This window comes from Artibeus jamaicensis, unplaced genomic scaffold, assembly GCF_021234435.1.
Source record: "Artibeus jamaicensis isolate MK-2021 breed Jamaican fruit bat unplaced genomic scaffold, CSHL_Jam_final contig_332, whole genome shotgun sequence".
Taxonomy (NCBI): domain Eukaryota; kingdom Metazoa; phylum Chordata; class Mammalia; order Chiroptera; family Phyllostomidae; genus Artibeus; species Artibeus jamaicensis.
In genome coordinates, this window is record NW_026521788.1 from 37866698 (window position 1) to 37882357 (window position 15660).

The window sequence follows — 15660 nt, forward strand, 5'->3', positions numbered from 1 at the left end:
GGTGGTGAACTGCACAAGATGGAGATTTACCAGGGACTGAGTGGCAGCTGGGGTGGGGAAGTCTCAGCTCCAGGTGTTTGTGGGAGGAACTCCAGCCCTCTAGGCAGTGCCTGATAGCCAGAGAGCAGCAAGCACACAAACAGGTGGTAGTTCCAGAAAGCAGTAAGTATCAGGTAATGGGTGAAAGGGGGCTCTATAGCTGGATAGGATATGGATGCAGAGAAATTAGGAATGAAGAGCTGAAGGCAAGTAAGGGTTGCCACCAGAGGAATGGGGTATCTATTAGTACACAGCAAAGTCTGTGTTGCAAGGCCAGGGCAGATTCAGGAGAGCAGAGTCAGGACAATTGGCAGAGAAAACCAAGTTCCATGCAGGTTAATAGGCTAGGGCTTCAAGCACAAGTAAAGGGCCGTTAAGTTACTTCTTCTTCTTTTTTTTTTTTGCAAGGTAATATGGTAACATAGATTTTATGTCAGTTGCCAAAAATCTTTGCAAAGACTATACAAAATTGCAAAAAAAAATACATTGAAATACAGTTCTTAAGTATTAAGTAATAAATAAATGCACATCTTGCTTCTTCACTAATGCAGTAAATCAGTAAATAAGGGCCAAAAGTGATTCTAATATCTATCATAATTTCAAAAAGGTTAAGAGCATCAATGTTATTTCAAGGAGCTTATACCCTTTGCGACAGCATGGATGGAACTGGAGAGCATCGTGCCAAGGGAAACAAGCCAGGTGTTGAGGGACAAATACCATATGATCTCACCTTCAACTGGAACACAACCAACAAAAGAAAAAACAAACAAAATATAACCAGTCATTGAAATTAAGAACAATCTAACAATAGCCAGAGAGGAATGGGGAGGGGTTAGTGGGGAGAAGGGTTTTCAGGAACTACCATAAAGGACACATGGACAAAACCAAGGGGGAGGGTGGATGCAAGGGAGAGAGGTGGGTTTGGAGAGGGTGGGGAGGGTAGGGGTGAGGAGAAAATACAGACAACTGAAATTGAACAATAAAATAATTTAAATCAAAAAAAGGAAAAATCTACAACTGAAAAGTGACATAAAACTTTAGCTAAATTTTATCATTGGAGCAGAAACAGACTCTGTTACTGTTACTGTGTTGTTCTGCATATATTCACAGTTGGATAAAATGCTAAAATTCAGTTTCAGGTTACTGGAAATTAATCCCTACTTTTTCCACATCCAAATTTTCAGATACCCTGAATTCTACCCATTGAACTAGATCTCAGGTTAAAAACCTCAAAACACAAATGACTTAAGCTTTTGTACTTCAGTTTCCTTATCAATAAAATGAGATTAATAGTAGAACCTACCATGCTTTATTATTGAAACAAAATAATACATATAAAATCAATTAGAAGAACAGATGTAAAAAAAATTTGCTACTGTTGATGTGAATTATTTGTTTTTAATTTTGTTGTTCAAGTACAGTTTTCTGCCCTTTACCCCAATCCTAGCCCACCCCCACCCCTTGTTATTGCCCATGTGTTCCCCATACTAGTTCCTTCAAACCTCTCCCCCCATCCCCTGAAATTCCCTCCCCTCTCCCTTCTGGTCACTGCTAGCCTCCTCCCAATTTCAGTGTCTTTGGCCATATCCTGGCCAAATTGTTTGTTTGTTTTGTTGATTAGATGCCTGTCAAAGGTGAGATCACTTGGCACCAGTCCCTTACCTACACAGCTCAGCACAATGCCCTCCAGTTCCATCCATGCTGTCGCAAAGGGCAGGAGCTCCTTCTTTCTTTCTGCTGCATAGTATTCCATTGTGTAAATGTACCATAGTTTTTTGATCCATTCATTTACTGATGGGCACATAGGTTGCTTCTAGCACTTGGCTATTGTAAATTGTGCTGCTATCAACATTGGGGTACACAGGGTCTTTTGGGTTTGTGTTTCAGGGTTCTTAGGATATAGTCCTAGCAGTGGAATTGCTGGGTCAAAAGGTAGGTCCATTTTTAGTTTTCTGAGAAAATTCCGTACTGTTTTCCATACTCCTTGTACCTGTAAGTCACTTCTTAGAGAGGATTAGGGCTCACCAAGTGAGTTGAAAAGGCAGCCAGGAGCTTTGAGGATTCTTCTTGCCAGAGGACAGGAAAGGATTGGGTTTTATAATAAACGGTTTACTAAGAGTAAGAAGAGGGTTATAGATACCATAGACTAGGTAGGATCAAGTGGTGTCTACTTTGCAGCAAGAGCCTCAGTAAACTATCTTTGAATCAAAGTGAACAAGTGCTTTGAAGCAAAGAGAAATGAAAATGGAAATGGGAAAAGCTGCCAGTTATTTAGAATTAAAAATAAAAGGGAAAGTAAAATACACCATTATGAAGATAAGATCAAATTCAGATTTTTAAACTTTTCTCTACTTGGTGCACCAAATTGTATTTGTACACAATCATCTTTTTCTTAAACATAATTTCCGTTTTTGCTTGGTCCTTCTAAACCATGACTGGATATTGTTAACCAATAAAATGACCTAATAGTGTCCATGCTGAAAAAATGTACCTGTTTCTCTATCCTTCACAATACTTTTGTCCATTTAATACTAGGCATGAAACCAAACTCAAGCATCACCCTGTCACTGGGTTCTAACTTATCTCCATACTCACCTTTGCCTCACAAAGTCTTTGAGAAAAATGACTTTGGATTAACTTGGTTTAATCTATTGAATTACTGCCTTCCCTGAAAGCAGAAGTCCTCCTTTCAGTGAAGAATGCGTAATCCATACCTTCTTTGATCCACCCTCATCCTTTTTAACATAGTTCATGCCACCCTCTAAAACTGGGTCTTGATGACAAGTTTCAGAAATGCTTAGAGGAAATTTTATCCTTATCACTCTCATTAATGAACAAATATTGAGCACTTGTTATGTGCCAGGAACTAGACTTTGAGGAAACAGTTGAGAACAAGATCGGCAAGGTTTCGCTCTCATGGAATTTACATTCTAGAGGGGCAGAGAAACTCAGATGATACTATAAAAAAATAACAAAATGAACAAGGTAATTTCATAGAGTAAAAACTAAAGTTCCAATCTGAAATTCTTGCCTATTTTATAGACTGATTCATGTGTTTGAAAATCGAATTAGGCTATACCGAGTATATTAACACACCTGTCTTAGTTTTATCTGTCATGACACATTGCTCATCATAGATCAAGGAGTTTTTGGTCAACCCAGCTGAATTTCCTTGAGCACAAGGTCCAGGCTTTTCCCTAAAATTAAAGTGATGTAGAAAATTTGAAGTGACAAATTTTAGTTGATGTAAAGAAACTCACTGTATCATACATTCTTCCCACTGAGTAAGATACTGTAACTCACGACTATCAAACCCGAGATAGCTATGGTTCAAAAAAAATTTAGAGTAAATAGAATTTGTAATTATGGAGGGTATCTGAGTTATTAAAGGCAAAGGTGGGTGAGAGATGAGAGACAGAATAAAAGATGGTTTAAAAACTCTTTCAACAAATGTAAGGAAACTCAGGCATTTAAACAAGAATATAAGGGACTATTCTGGAATCTAAACTTTTTTTTTTTTTTTTTAGGAATAACGTGTATAAAAACAAGTATTAGTGCTTGATACGTTCTTTTCCTGCCTTCTTTCTTTTCACCCATTTTACAACACACAGGGTCCTTTAACAAAAAGTATCTTTTCTAAAGAGGCTTAACGTGATACATTCGTTAAAATATTTATAAGTTTAAGGCCATATCTGTTCTTAAAAAGGGGCCTATACTCTTTCTTCATTTACACGGCATCGAATAATTTTAACAGCATTTTCCACAAAGAATGAAGGGAAATGGAAGAAAAGAAATAGGGACAATTATTTATATTTTCTAAATGGGCCAATGAAACTTCGGAGGGTACACGAGGTCACTAGAGTGAGCCAAAGCTGGAGAAGAGAGCAATATTTATAGAGAACTGAGTAACGCCACTCGTCTTATGCCTTTGGAATTCACGGCTCACAGATCATAAGGCCCCCGGCAGCCCGGGCCTCGGAACTCCGAGCCCTATGCCTAAATGCTTTTGGGCGCTGCAGCTCAGTTGAAGTGGATCTTACCTGTGCCTCTGCACCTTGGTAAAGAGACCAAACCAGAAAGAAAAGCCGGGGAGCGGTGAGAATAATGAATAGTGTGCCTACATTTCTCTTTTCTTGGCCTCCATGCCGAAGTGTGTGGAATCAGGCTTACTGCACCAGCGAACCTACTGGTGCTCCCGGGGAGTATTAGTTTGTTGGGAGTATTTGTTGGAGATGTTATTGTGAAGGACCCGCCAGAAAAGAAGGCTCAAGGGGCATCTGCTCGACCCGGCTACCGGAGACCAGCCGTCCACCACGGATCCAGTGCTGTTGCTTGGTGAAGTCAGGCCCGCGGGGCCGCGTGAAAGGAAAGCCCCTCCTTCTCCCAACAGCAGCCCGGCGCCCCCTTGCCGGCGGCTGGGCCTCCTCCCCGGCAACGGGGCGCCAGGGCCCCGAGGACCCTTCGGGCGCTTCCGCCGCACGCTCGGCTCCCTTCGCGTCCGGGGCGAGGCGGGGCGGGTCTGGCGTTCTCCTAGTGCGCGCGCGCAGCGCCGAGTCTCGTGGAGGCCCGCCCCTCCCCCCAGCCCTGTGCCCGGGCAGCCCCCACTAACCCCCAACCCCCACCCCACGGTGCAAGTGTTGGCCGCCGCGGCTGCTGCTGAGATTGGAATCCGCCTGTTGGAGCTCGGCGAAGGACCAGGGGGGAGGGAAAAGGGAGGAGGACGGCTGGGGCTCCGGCGCGTCTGTCCTCGTCTGAGACGACGATCTCACGGCCACTCCAGGGACAGCCGGGCCAGAGCCGCTGTACGCCAAGGGCAGAGGCCGGGACGGGCCCCGGTCGCGTCCTGGCGGCTCGCCGCGCCCTCCCCGCTTCGCGCTGAGGGCTGGAGGATGAGTTCCCCGGAGTCTGGGTGAGTTGATTCGTCTGGAGAGTGCGAGTGCGGGAGAGGCCGACAGCGACTGGGAGGTGGGTGCGGACTCCCGGCGAAGTTTTGGAGGCAGCTGGGCGCGTGTGGGAGGCCCGAGAGGGGGGTGCCCCGGCCTGGTGGACCCACGGAGTCCCCGCCGTCTCTCGGCTGTATCAGGCCGGGGGTTACTGGGCCCTGCCGTCCCTAATCCTCACTCTGTGCCCGATCCGCGGTCGTCGCGGACCTCGGCCCCGAGCCGGAGCCGGTCGCCGACCCCGGCCCCTTGGATGCCCAGCGTTGGGCCTGGGCGGCCGCCCGGCTCCTCTTTTGTTTCCCGGGTTTCAGGCGGAGTTTGGGGAGGCGGTGTGGGGCGAAAGCGGGCTTCAAAGGACGCTTCTTGAATCCTCAAATGGGAAAGCGCTCACCTTCGTCCAGAAGCTGCGAGGTAGATAGATATTCGCGGCTTGTTTCTGTAGACTTTTGCCAAAAAAAGGGGGGGGGATATGTCTGTTTCGTGGGGTGGTAGCGCCAGAAGGAGTTGCAAGCCCTCCCTCAAAACTACTTGTCCTCGGGAAGGTGCCAGGGTTCTCGGAGGTTCACCTGTTGTCCCGCACTGCCTCTGCTGCCATGTCTGTTGTGATTCTGCACTTTGGTTTCAGAAAACTTTCTGCTGGATCGAATGTAACGCTTTTTTTCTTTTTCCAGACTCGTAGTGGGAAGGATTGGCAAGGAAAAAAGATAGCTTGCGACAGGAAAGAAAAAGAATGTGTTAGGGTCTTGCGTTTTGTGACTTGGTTCTTGGATGTTTTAATTTGATCAGAGTGTTGCAGGTTTTCTCTTTTAAACGGTCAGCAAACTGTTCTGAGTATATAGTACGAACTCGGCACATTCACCTTTGTTATGTCATTTAGTCCGTAAGACAACACTGGTTATTGTATTCCTCATTTTTTACTCAAGAAAACCGAGACGTAAAGAAGTTAAATAACTTGTTTAAGTGAGCTGCGATTTGAATCCAGGATTTTCTTTACTACTATTCACGAGCTGTTAAAGTGAGGGACAGGATGAGTTAAAAACAACAAAAAACCTCTTTCTGCAAACACTTACATTTAGGAGCACTTTTCAGTTATAGTTAAAATGATCGCTATTTTATTCCTTGAGTTGAGAATTCTTTTTTTATTTACTTGTAAGAGGAGTTCAATTCTGATAAGTAACAATAGAATGTAACTTAATGCCTATCACTGTTTTCAGTTTCTAAAATAAAAAGTTTGTGGACAGATTTAAATATTTAAACTTAAAGCTAAACTACAGGCAGTTCTGAGGTAGAAATAGGTTGAGTTTCCAAAAGGCTGATTGAAATTTAGAACCCTTTTAATAGAACCAGTACTCTATTCCTGTTTTTTTCCCCCTTGCACATTCTCTGTGAAGCTCATTTCAAACCTTTTCTACTTTATTCACTTCTCCAAACCCTTTACTGAAAAGTTTGAGGCATCCAGTGGGAACTCCTTTCAGAACTGATTGGATTCCTTCTTTCATCTTCTTTCCTTCCATCTCAGTGGAAGAATATTTTTTTAAAGTTCTTTCTGTTAACACCTTGTTTTATTTTTCTTTTCTTTCCTACTTCATGGAGTATGAGTTGTCCTGTCTTTTATCTTAGGGTTCTTAAAAGGACAGATGCGCTAAGATTCCCATAATTTACAATTAAGTATAAATTGGCAGTTACAAACTAGTAACAGTGATGTAGAATATAGCATAGGAAATATAGTCAGTGACAAATATAATAATAGTGGTGTCATGTGGATAGTAGAATTATCCGGGGATTACTTCTTAAGTTATTTAAGCATCTGACCACTGTGCTATACATCTGAAACTGTAATGTAACATCAAATGTCAGTTATTAGAAAATTAAAAAACATTAAAAGATTACCACAATTTTCAAAAACCTTCTTTTGAGTCCATCACTCCCTTAAGCTGTCTCGTTACTGCTTTTTCTCTTCAAATATGTGAATATTAAAAATTTTGCCCTTATAAAAAGTAATACATGTTTATTAAAGAATAATTATAACAGAAAAAAATTAAAATAAAATTCAATTCATTCCTTCATAGTCTTATCTGTAGAGATTGCCAAGTGTAGTCTACTTTTCCTATCTTTACTTCCTGGCCATCTCTTCACTTCTTTCTTTTTTTTTTTTAAGATTTTATTTATTTATCTTTAGAGGGAAAGGGGGGAAGGAGAGAGGGAGAGAAACATCAATGTATGGTTGCCTCTCGTGCATGCCCTGCTGGGAACTGGTCTGCAACCGAGGCATGTGCCCTGACTGGGAATTGAACCGCTATCGTGTGGTTTGCAGGCTGTGCTCAATCCACTGAGCTACACCAGCCAGGGCGAACTTCTTAACTCATTGTTATCTGAATTTCACCTTCACAAAGGTCAACTATAACCTAATCAACACATTTAAGACCCTTTTCTTAGTCAGATCCTTGAGTTTTCTGTAGCATTTTGAAATCCCTTTTCTTGGCTTTTGTTCATCTATTTCATTCAACAAATACTATATATCCTAACACACCATGCAAGATAATAGGCTGCAATAACAGGTATGGCCCTTACCTTTACAGAGCTTAGTCTGGTGGGGGAAACTATTGAAAAATGAATTCTAAGCCCTGGCCCATAGCTCAGTTGACGAAAGTATTGTCCCCATACACCAAGATGGCAGTTTGATCCCTGTCAGGGCATACAAGAATCAACCAATGAATGCATAAATAAGTGGAACAAGCAATCAATGTTTCTCTCTCCCCTGTTCCTCTCTCCAATCAATAAATAAAAAAAATGAATGACTTCTATAATTAAATATGATATGATTGTAATTAAGGTGCAGAGTATCATAAGAGTTTAAAATTTTGGAGAACCTGATCTGGTGCTGGCTGTGCTGGGAGAATTTGAGAAAGCCTCCTTAAGAAATGTTACTTTGAAGCCCAGACAGCTCTAAAGGATGAGTAAGAATTAACTAGATGATAGGAGGGCTTTTTTTGACATAGTACTTTGTTTCTTTTTCTTTTTTAATTTCACAACATTTTAAAGATTATTTATTTATTTATCTTTATAGGGAAGGAGAGAGGGAGAGAAACATCAATGTATGGTTGCCTCTCATGTGTCCCCTGCTGGGAACTGGCCTGCAACCAAGGCATGTGCCCTGGCTGGGAATTGAACCCCGATCCTCTGGTTCCCTCGCCCAAGCCACTGAGCTACACCAGCCAGGAGTACTTTGTTTCCTATTGCCCCTTTTCTGCTTTCTGTTTTTCCTTTTTCCTGATTAATATGTATTCTTCAAGTTTCACCTTTCAGATCACTTGTGTATTTCTCTAGTTCTTTGACATTATTGTGTAGACCCTTCTGCCTGAATAATTGTCAAATTTCTGTTCTTTATTTCTCTTCTACGCTTGAATCCCTATATATCCAACTGTTTTATGCATATCTTCATCTGGTTGTTCTGGTTCAAACTGAACTCCTCTTCCTTACCAAACTTGTTTCCCTGGTGTTTCTTATTTCTGTTGATGTCATTCCAAACCCAGCCCTTTCCTATTCCATCATGTCTTATCTGTAGCCAACATCTATGGGTTCTCCTTTAATGGTATTGTCACTTTTCTCTTTACCTTCTAACTATGGTACAGTTGTTTTTTTTTTAAGTTCCCACTCGAGGATATATTTCTTGATTTTCGAGAGGGCAGGAGAGAGGGAGGAAGGGGAGAGAGAGAGAAACATTGATGTGAGAGAAATAGCAATTGGTTGCCCCCAATATGTGCCCAGACGTGTGAACCTTTTGGTATATGGATGATGCTTCAACCAGTGGAGCCACCAAGCCAGGACTGGTACAGTTCTTAATACATGTTGGTTTCAGGGTTCTAGTAGACTTATGAAACAAGTTGGATGGTTTTTCCTTTTCTCTTTTCAGGAGCAATTTAGACTGGGGTTGTCTTTTTTTACTGGAGAGTTTGGCATCATCCCTCACTTGTCAGAACATTCAGGCTTCAATTTCTTTTTTTCTGAAGACAACTTTGGGTTCCATTTTGATTTGCTTAGTAGCTGTTCTGTGTTGATTTTCTATTTCTTTTGTGAATATTAGTGTTTACTTACCTAGTTTTTAAATCTAGTGTTATTTGGTTTTCTTCTTTAAATTTTTTGATTTGACATTTGTATACAGTATTATATATTATGTATATGTTCATATATTTGATAATTTCCCTTTTCTATCTGTATCTATTCATTTCTAGCTGAATCAGGTTCTCATCTCACCTGAACTGATATGATCTTGCTTTCAGTGTCACCTTTATCCAGGTTATCTTATGCTTTTTTGCCTAAATTAATCTTGAAGCCCAGTTCTTGTCACTTCTTTACTCATGAGGTTTCCAGGGTCTTCTATCAAACAAAGTCCTTTCCATGGGATTTGCCTCAGATTCACCTTATTCTTATCCTGCAGTCCTTACTTCCGCCATGTTTCCCCGGCGGAGAACTCCAAAAAATTATAAATAATTTAAAAAAAAAAAAAAGAGATAGCAGACCATTGAATCCAAAACCCTAGCAAAATCTGCAATTCAAAGGCTACCTAAAATAAAACGAGAAAACTAAAATAAATATTTATAAATAAATGAATAAATACATTTCATCTCTCCCTGAAGTTTTCCTCATTTTTTTTCTGAATGGAATCCCTTCTGAAGGAAGACGATATCTTTAAGAAATGAAGTTTTTTAATCTAGTATTTTCTTTTTTAATTAAAACATTTTAAGTATATTTTATTGATTATGCTGTTACAGTTTTCACAATTTTTCCCGCTTTATTCCCCCTCTACCCTGCACCCCCCAGTTATCTAATATTTTCTTATTGTACTTACTCATTTGTTTTTTTGAAAGATCAACTATATTGAAGTATAATTTATATACAGTGATAGACACACAAAGTTAAGCGTACATTTCTGTGAGTCATTTAGTCTTTTATAACAATTTTTATATAAATACTAGTTCTGTGGTTAGACTACAGACTGGGTCTGTAACTGACTTCGTTGCATATTAAAATGGATAGATGGAGAAAGGCCCCTGTCTAGCCTCGCAGTGAACATCAGTTACAGTAGTACTGATCTGACTTTTGGATCTTGGGAGCAGGGAATTATGGGGAGAGGAAAATGGGTTTCATCTCTGGCTAAACTTTGGAGCAGGAAGTCTTTTCTTTTTCTCTCTTCTACCGTTTATTAGTGTTTATGCTTTTATTTTTTTATTTTAGAGAAAGGAAAAGGGAGGGAGAAAGAAAGGGAGAGAAAGAAACATTGATGTGAGAGAGAAACATTGACTGACTGCCTTCCATTTGTGCCCCCACTTGGACCAAACCTGCAACCCAGGCATGTGCCCTTACCAGGGATTGAACCAGTGACCTTTTGGTTTGCAGGGCGATGCCCAATCAGAGGAGCCACACTGGCCCAGGCATGTTTATGCTTTTAGAATGCCTTCTTAATACCTCTAGGTTCATATTGACCAAGTCATTTCAACTCTTTAATACTTAAAAGATTAAATGTTGAGTTGCATTGAATTATATCAATTTAAGATACACCATAATTTTATAGACCACTTATAAAGAAAATATGCTTTTGGTTAACTTCAAGAAGCCATTGATTGAAGATGCACCCTTATTTCACAGATGCTAAAATATGAAAAAATTTATGCACCTCAGAATTAATGAAAAGGGGCTTCTCACTTATCAAAACTATCATTCCTTTAGTGTAGATATTGGGAAGAATTTAAACCACAGGTTGGCAGGAGTGGCTTACAGCTTTACTATTATAATGAAAAGTTATTATTTTTAAAGAGCATGCTTGTTAAACCTCTTTAACATGTAAAATGTTTCAGGCTGTACAAAGAAATATTTATTTTTGAATGGGGTCTCCCAAAGTCTGGTTGCAAGGGGTTTTGACCCTCAGCTTTTTCAGTATTTTTCTGCTTAATTTTTTAAAACTATATTTTATTGATTATGCCATTACAGTTCTATTCCCCCGCTTCATTCCCCTCCACCCTGCACACCCCCTCCCCCACCATTCCCCCTTTAGTTTATGACCACATGTCTCAAGTTCTTTAGATTCTGTATTTCCCATATTATTCTTGCCCTCCCCCCTATCTATTTCTACCTACCATCTATGCTACTTATTTTCTGTTCCTTCTTCCCCCTTCTCCTCCTCCCACACCCCTGTTGCTAACCCTCCATGAGATCTTCATTTCTATGGTTCTGCTCCTGATTTAGCTGTCCTCCTAGTTTGCTTTTGTTTTAGGTGTGGTTGTTAATAACTGTGAGTTTGCAGTCCTTTCACTGTTCATCTTTTTTATCTTCTTTTTCTTAGGTAAGTCCCTTTAACATTTCATATAGTAAGGGCTTGGTGATGATGAGCTCCTTGAATTTGATCTTATCTGAGAAGCACTTTATCTGCCCATCCATTCTAAATAAAAGCTTTGCTGGATAGAGCAATCTTGAATGTAGGTCTTTGGATTTCATGACTTGGAATACTTCTTTCCAGCCCCTTCTTGCCTGTAAGGTCTCTTTTGAGAACTCAGCTGACAGTCTGATGGGAACTCCTTTGTAGGTGACTGTCCCCTTATCTCTTGCTACTTCTAGGATTCTCTCCTTGATTTTAATCTTGGCTAATGTAATGATGATGTGCCTTGGTGTGTTCCTTCTTGGGTCCAACTTCTTTGGGACTCTCTGAGCTTCCTGGATTTCCTGGAAGTCTGTTTCCTTTGCCAGATTGGGGAAGTTCTTTTTTATTTGTTCAAATAAGTTTTCCACTTGTTGCTCTTCCTCTTCCCCTTCTGGCACCCCTATAATTCTGATGTTGGAATGTTTCAAGATGTCCTGGAGGCTCCTTAGCCTCTCCTCATTTTTTTGAATTCTTGTTTCTTCTTTTCTGTTTGGCCATTTTTTTTTCTCTTTCTGGTTCACTCCTTTGATTTGAGTCCCAGTTTCCTTTCCATTACTATTAGTTTCCTTTGTATTTCCCTTCATTTCAATTAGTTTAGCCTTCATATGTTCCTCTAATTTGTGACTAAAATCAACCAGTTCTGTGAGCATCCTGATCACCAGTGTTTTGAACTGTGCATCTGAAAGTTTGGCTATTTCTTCATTGCTTAGATTTATCAGCTCTGGGGCTCTAAGTTCTTCTTGAGCCATGTTTTGATCTGTTCGTGCCTGTTAGGTATGAGGAACGGAGCCTTAATTTTTCTCCAGGGTGGGGCCACCTAGGTTGCTGGTTTGTGACGCTGTAGATGGGGGGCGGGGTCAGAGAGGGACAATGGTGGTCCCCTCTGCCGCTTCCTGCCACTGGGGCCCGCCTGGTCCATCTCACTGCTCCCTCCTTCACCTGTTTATCAGTCTGGCTGAAGGGTTCGTTGTTGTCAGACTTCCGTGAAGTTCAATTTTCTGTGGTTTTGGCTGCATTTTTGTTGCTAAAACTTTGTTGTTTTTAAACTTGGTTGTGGGAGGAGGCACAGTGCTTCCATCTACGCCTCCATCTTGGCGGAGGTCCTCTGCTTAACTTTTTTTAATGAAATTTATTGTGGTGACATTGATTAATAAGATCATATAAGTTTCAAGTGTACATTTCTATGATATGTGATTTGTATATTGGAAGGTTTTCTTAGGCTCCGCTGAGGAAGAAATGCCAATCAGCCACAAAGTTAGGCACTGTAGAGCTTTATTGGGGTTTGCGCATACTGGCCAGGTTCTCCAGTCCACAAAGTGGGGCTGAAGAAGTTGCACCCAAGCAGGGAACAGGGCAGGGTTTTATTTTGGTTGGCTGTCTTTGTGGGAGCTGGGAATTGGTCCCCTTTGAACAAAGCAGCAGTGTATCATTGGTGATTCTCTTTGGTCTCTGGTTGCTATGCGGATATCCATTTTGGCAAAGCCTGCCATTTCAGCTCCCTGCTTTGACGCCAGCCGTCTTTTCCAGGTTGTAGTTCAACCGCCATTTTGTCCTATCCTGCCCATCCTGACATACATTTATGTTGTGTTCCTGCCACCCAAAGTCATATCTTCTGTCACCGTATAGTAGCCTCTTTGCCCTTCACTATCCCCCCACCCCCTTCCCTCTGGTAACTACCTGCCATACTGTTGTCTGTGTCTATGAGTTTCAGTTTTGTATCCCATGGATGCTTGAAATCATATGGTTCTTGGCTTTTTCTGACTTATTTCGCTTAGCATAATATCCTCAAGGTCTGTCCATGTTATCACAAATGGCAGTATTTCATTTTTCCTTATGGCTGAGTAGTATTACATAGTATTTATGTACCACATCTTTTAGTTGTCTCCATGTCTTGGCCACTGTGAATAATGCTGCAGTGAAGATAGGTAGAGTGCATATATCTTTGCAAATACATGTTTTGGAGCTTTTTGGGTAGATACCCAGGAGAGGGATTGCCAAGTCATATGATAACTCTATTTTTAATTTTTGATGAACCTCTATACTGTTTTCCGTAGTGGCTGTACTATTTACATTCCCTCCATTAGTGAATGAGGGTTCCTTTTTCTCTACAACCTCTGCAACATTTGTTATTACCTGTCTTGTTGATAATAGCCATTCTAATAGGTGTGAAGTGACATCTTATTGTACATTAAGTTCTGATTTGCATTTCCTTAATAGCTAGTGAAGTGAAACATTTTTTCATGTGTTGGCTGTTTGTATGTCTTCTTGGGAGAGGTGTCTGTTCAGGTTCTTGCCCCATTTTTTAATTGGGTTGTTTGGTGGTGTTGTATGAGTTCTTTATCTATTTTGGATATTAATTTGTTTTCAGAGCTGTTTGCATGTCTCCCATTTGGTTTGTTGCCTTTTGGTTTTGTTGTTGGTTTCTTTTGCTCTGCAGCAGCTTTATAGTTCGATACAGTCCCATATATTTTTGCCTTTACTTCCATTGTCTTTGGGGTCAACTTCATAAGATGTTCTCTGTGATCAAGGTCCATAAGTTTAGTACTTATGTTTTCTTCTATGTAATTTATTCTTTCAGAACTTATATTTAGGTCTTTGATCCATTTCAAATTAATTTTTGTACAAGAGAACAAACTGTAATTTAGTTTTATTCTTTTGCGTGTGGTTTTCCAATTTTCCCGGTATCATTTATTGTAGAGGCTTTTATTCCATTGTGTGTTTTTGGCTTCAGTGTGTGCTTTTGGCTCCTTTGTCAAAAATTATTTGTCCAACTTCCTGCCAAGATGGAGGTGTAGGTAGACACACTGTGCCTCCTCCCACAACCAAAATAAGGACAACAAAAATTTAGAAACAAAGTAACAACCAGTACTGAGAGAAAATAGAACTGTACGGAAGTCTGACAACCAAGGAGTTAAAGTAGACACATTCATCCAGACCTGTAGGAGGGGCAGAATTGGGTGGCCAGGCAGAGAGGGGTCCTACCAAAAAAAAAAGTGGTGGCTGGCAGTTGGGGCATGCAAGGCAGCAGTGGGCGGACCCAGTGAGGCTGTGGATTGTGGAGGGGTATAGTGTGCAAGGTGCCTTGTGGAACTAAGTGGTCCCACATTTGTACTAAGATAAACCAGGCAAAACTGGGGAGCAAGACAGACTTTGAAACCCAGGGTTCCAGTGCTGGGAAATAAAGCCTCAAAACACCAATTGAAAACACCTGTGGGGTGTTGAGGTGCGGGGAGAGACTACCAGCCTCACGGGAGAAAACATACATAATCCCACCCACCTGGGAACCGGCACCTGGAAGGCCCAGTTTGCTCGGGGGAAGCAGTGCAAGGGACTGAGGTCCAAAAGAGAGCAGAGCAAGTGCCATTGTTCCCTCTTGGACCCTGCCCCCACATGCAGCATCAAACCCAGACACTGGGTTGCCCCTCCCTAGTGAACACCTAAGGCTCCCCACCCCTCACTACATAACAGGCATGACCAGACGACCCCCCCCCCCCCGCCGCAAATGGCCAAAACAGAAGAACAGATCAAAGCTCCAGAAATAATACAGCTAAGTGATGAAGAGATAGCCATCCTATCAGATGCACAGTTCAAAGCACTGGTGATCAGGATGCTCACAGAACTGCTTGAATTTGGTTGCAACTTAGATGAAAAAATGAAGTCTACGCTAAGTGAAATAAAGGGGAATGTACAAGGAACCAATACTGATGGGAAGAAAACTGGGACTCAAATTAATGGAGTGGACCAGAGGGAAAAAAGAAACATTCAACCAGAAAAGAATGAAGAAACAAGAATTCAGAAAAATGAGGAGAGGCTTAGGAACCTCCAGGACATCTTGAAACTTTCCAACATTGGAATCATAGGGGTGTCAGAAAGAGAAGACGAAGAGCAAGAAATTGAAAACTTATTTGAACAAATAATGAAGGAGAATTTCCCCAATCTGGCAAAGGAAATAGACTTCCAGGAAGTCCGGAAAGCTCAGAGAGTCCCAAAGAAGTTGGACCCAAGAAGGAACACACCAAGGCACATCATCGTTACATTAGCCAAGATTAAAATCAAGGAGAGAATCCTAGAAGCAGCAAGAGATAAGGGGACAGTCACCTACAAAGGAGTTCCCATCAGACTGTCAGCTGAGTTCTCAAAAGAGACCTTGCAGGGAAGAAGGGGCTGGAAAGAAGTATTCCAAGCCATGAAATCCAAAGACCTACAACCAAGATTGCTCTACCCAGCAAAGCTTTCATTTAGAATGGAAGGGCTGGTAAAGTGCTT

At 41.4% G+C, this 15660-nt stretch overlaps 1 protein-coding gene across 3 annotated transcripts in view; it reads left to right on the forward strand.

The window, feature by feature from the left end:
* The first annotated feature begins 4588 nt into the window (after positions 1 to 4588).
* Positions 4589 to 15660, forward strand: part of BMPR1A (bone morphogenetic protein receptor type 1A) — a 176034-nt gene continuing 164962 nt past the window's right edge. For all 3 annotated transcript variants that reach the window (XM_053663845.1, XM_053663844.1, XM_037163360.2), the window contains exon 1: positions 4589 to 4948. The gene's annotated coding sequence lies outside the window, so the exon portion shown is untranslated. The remainder of the gene's footprint in view (positions 4949 to 15660) is intronic.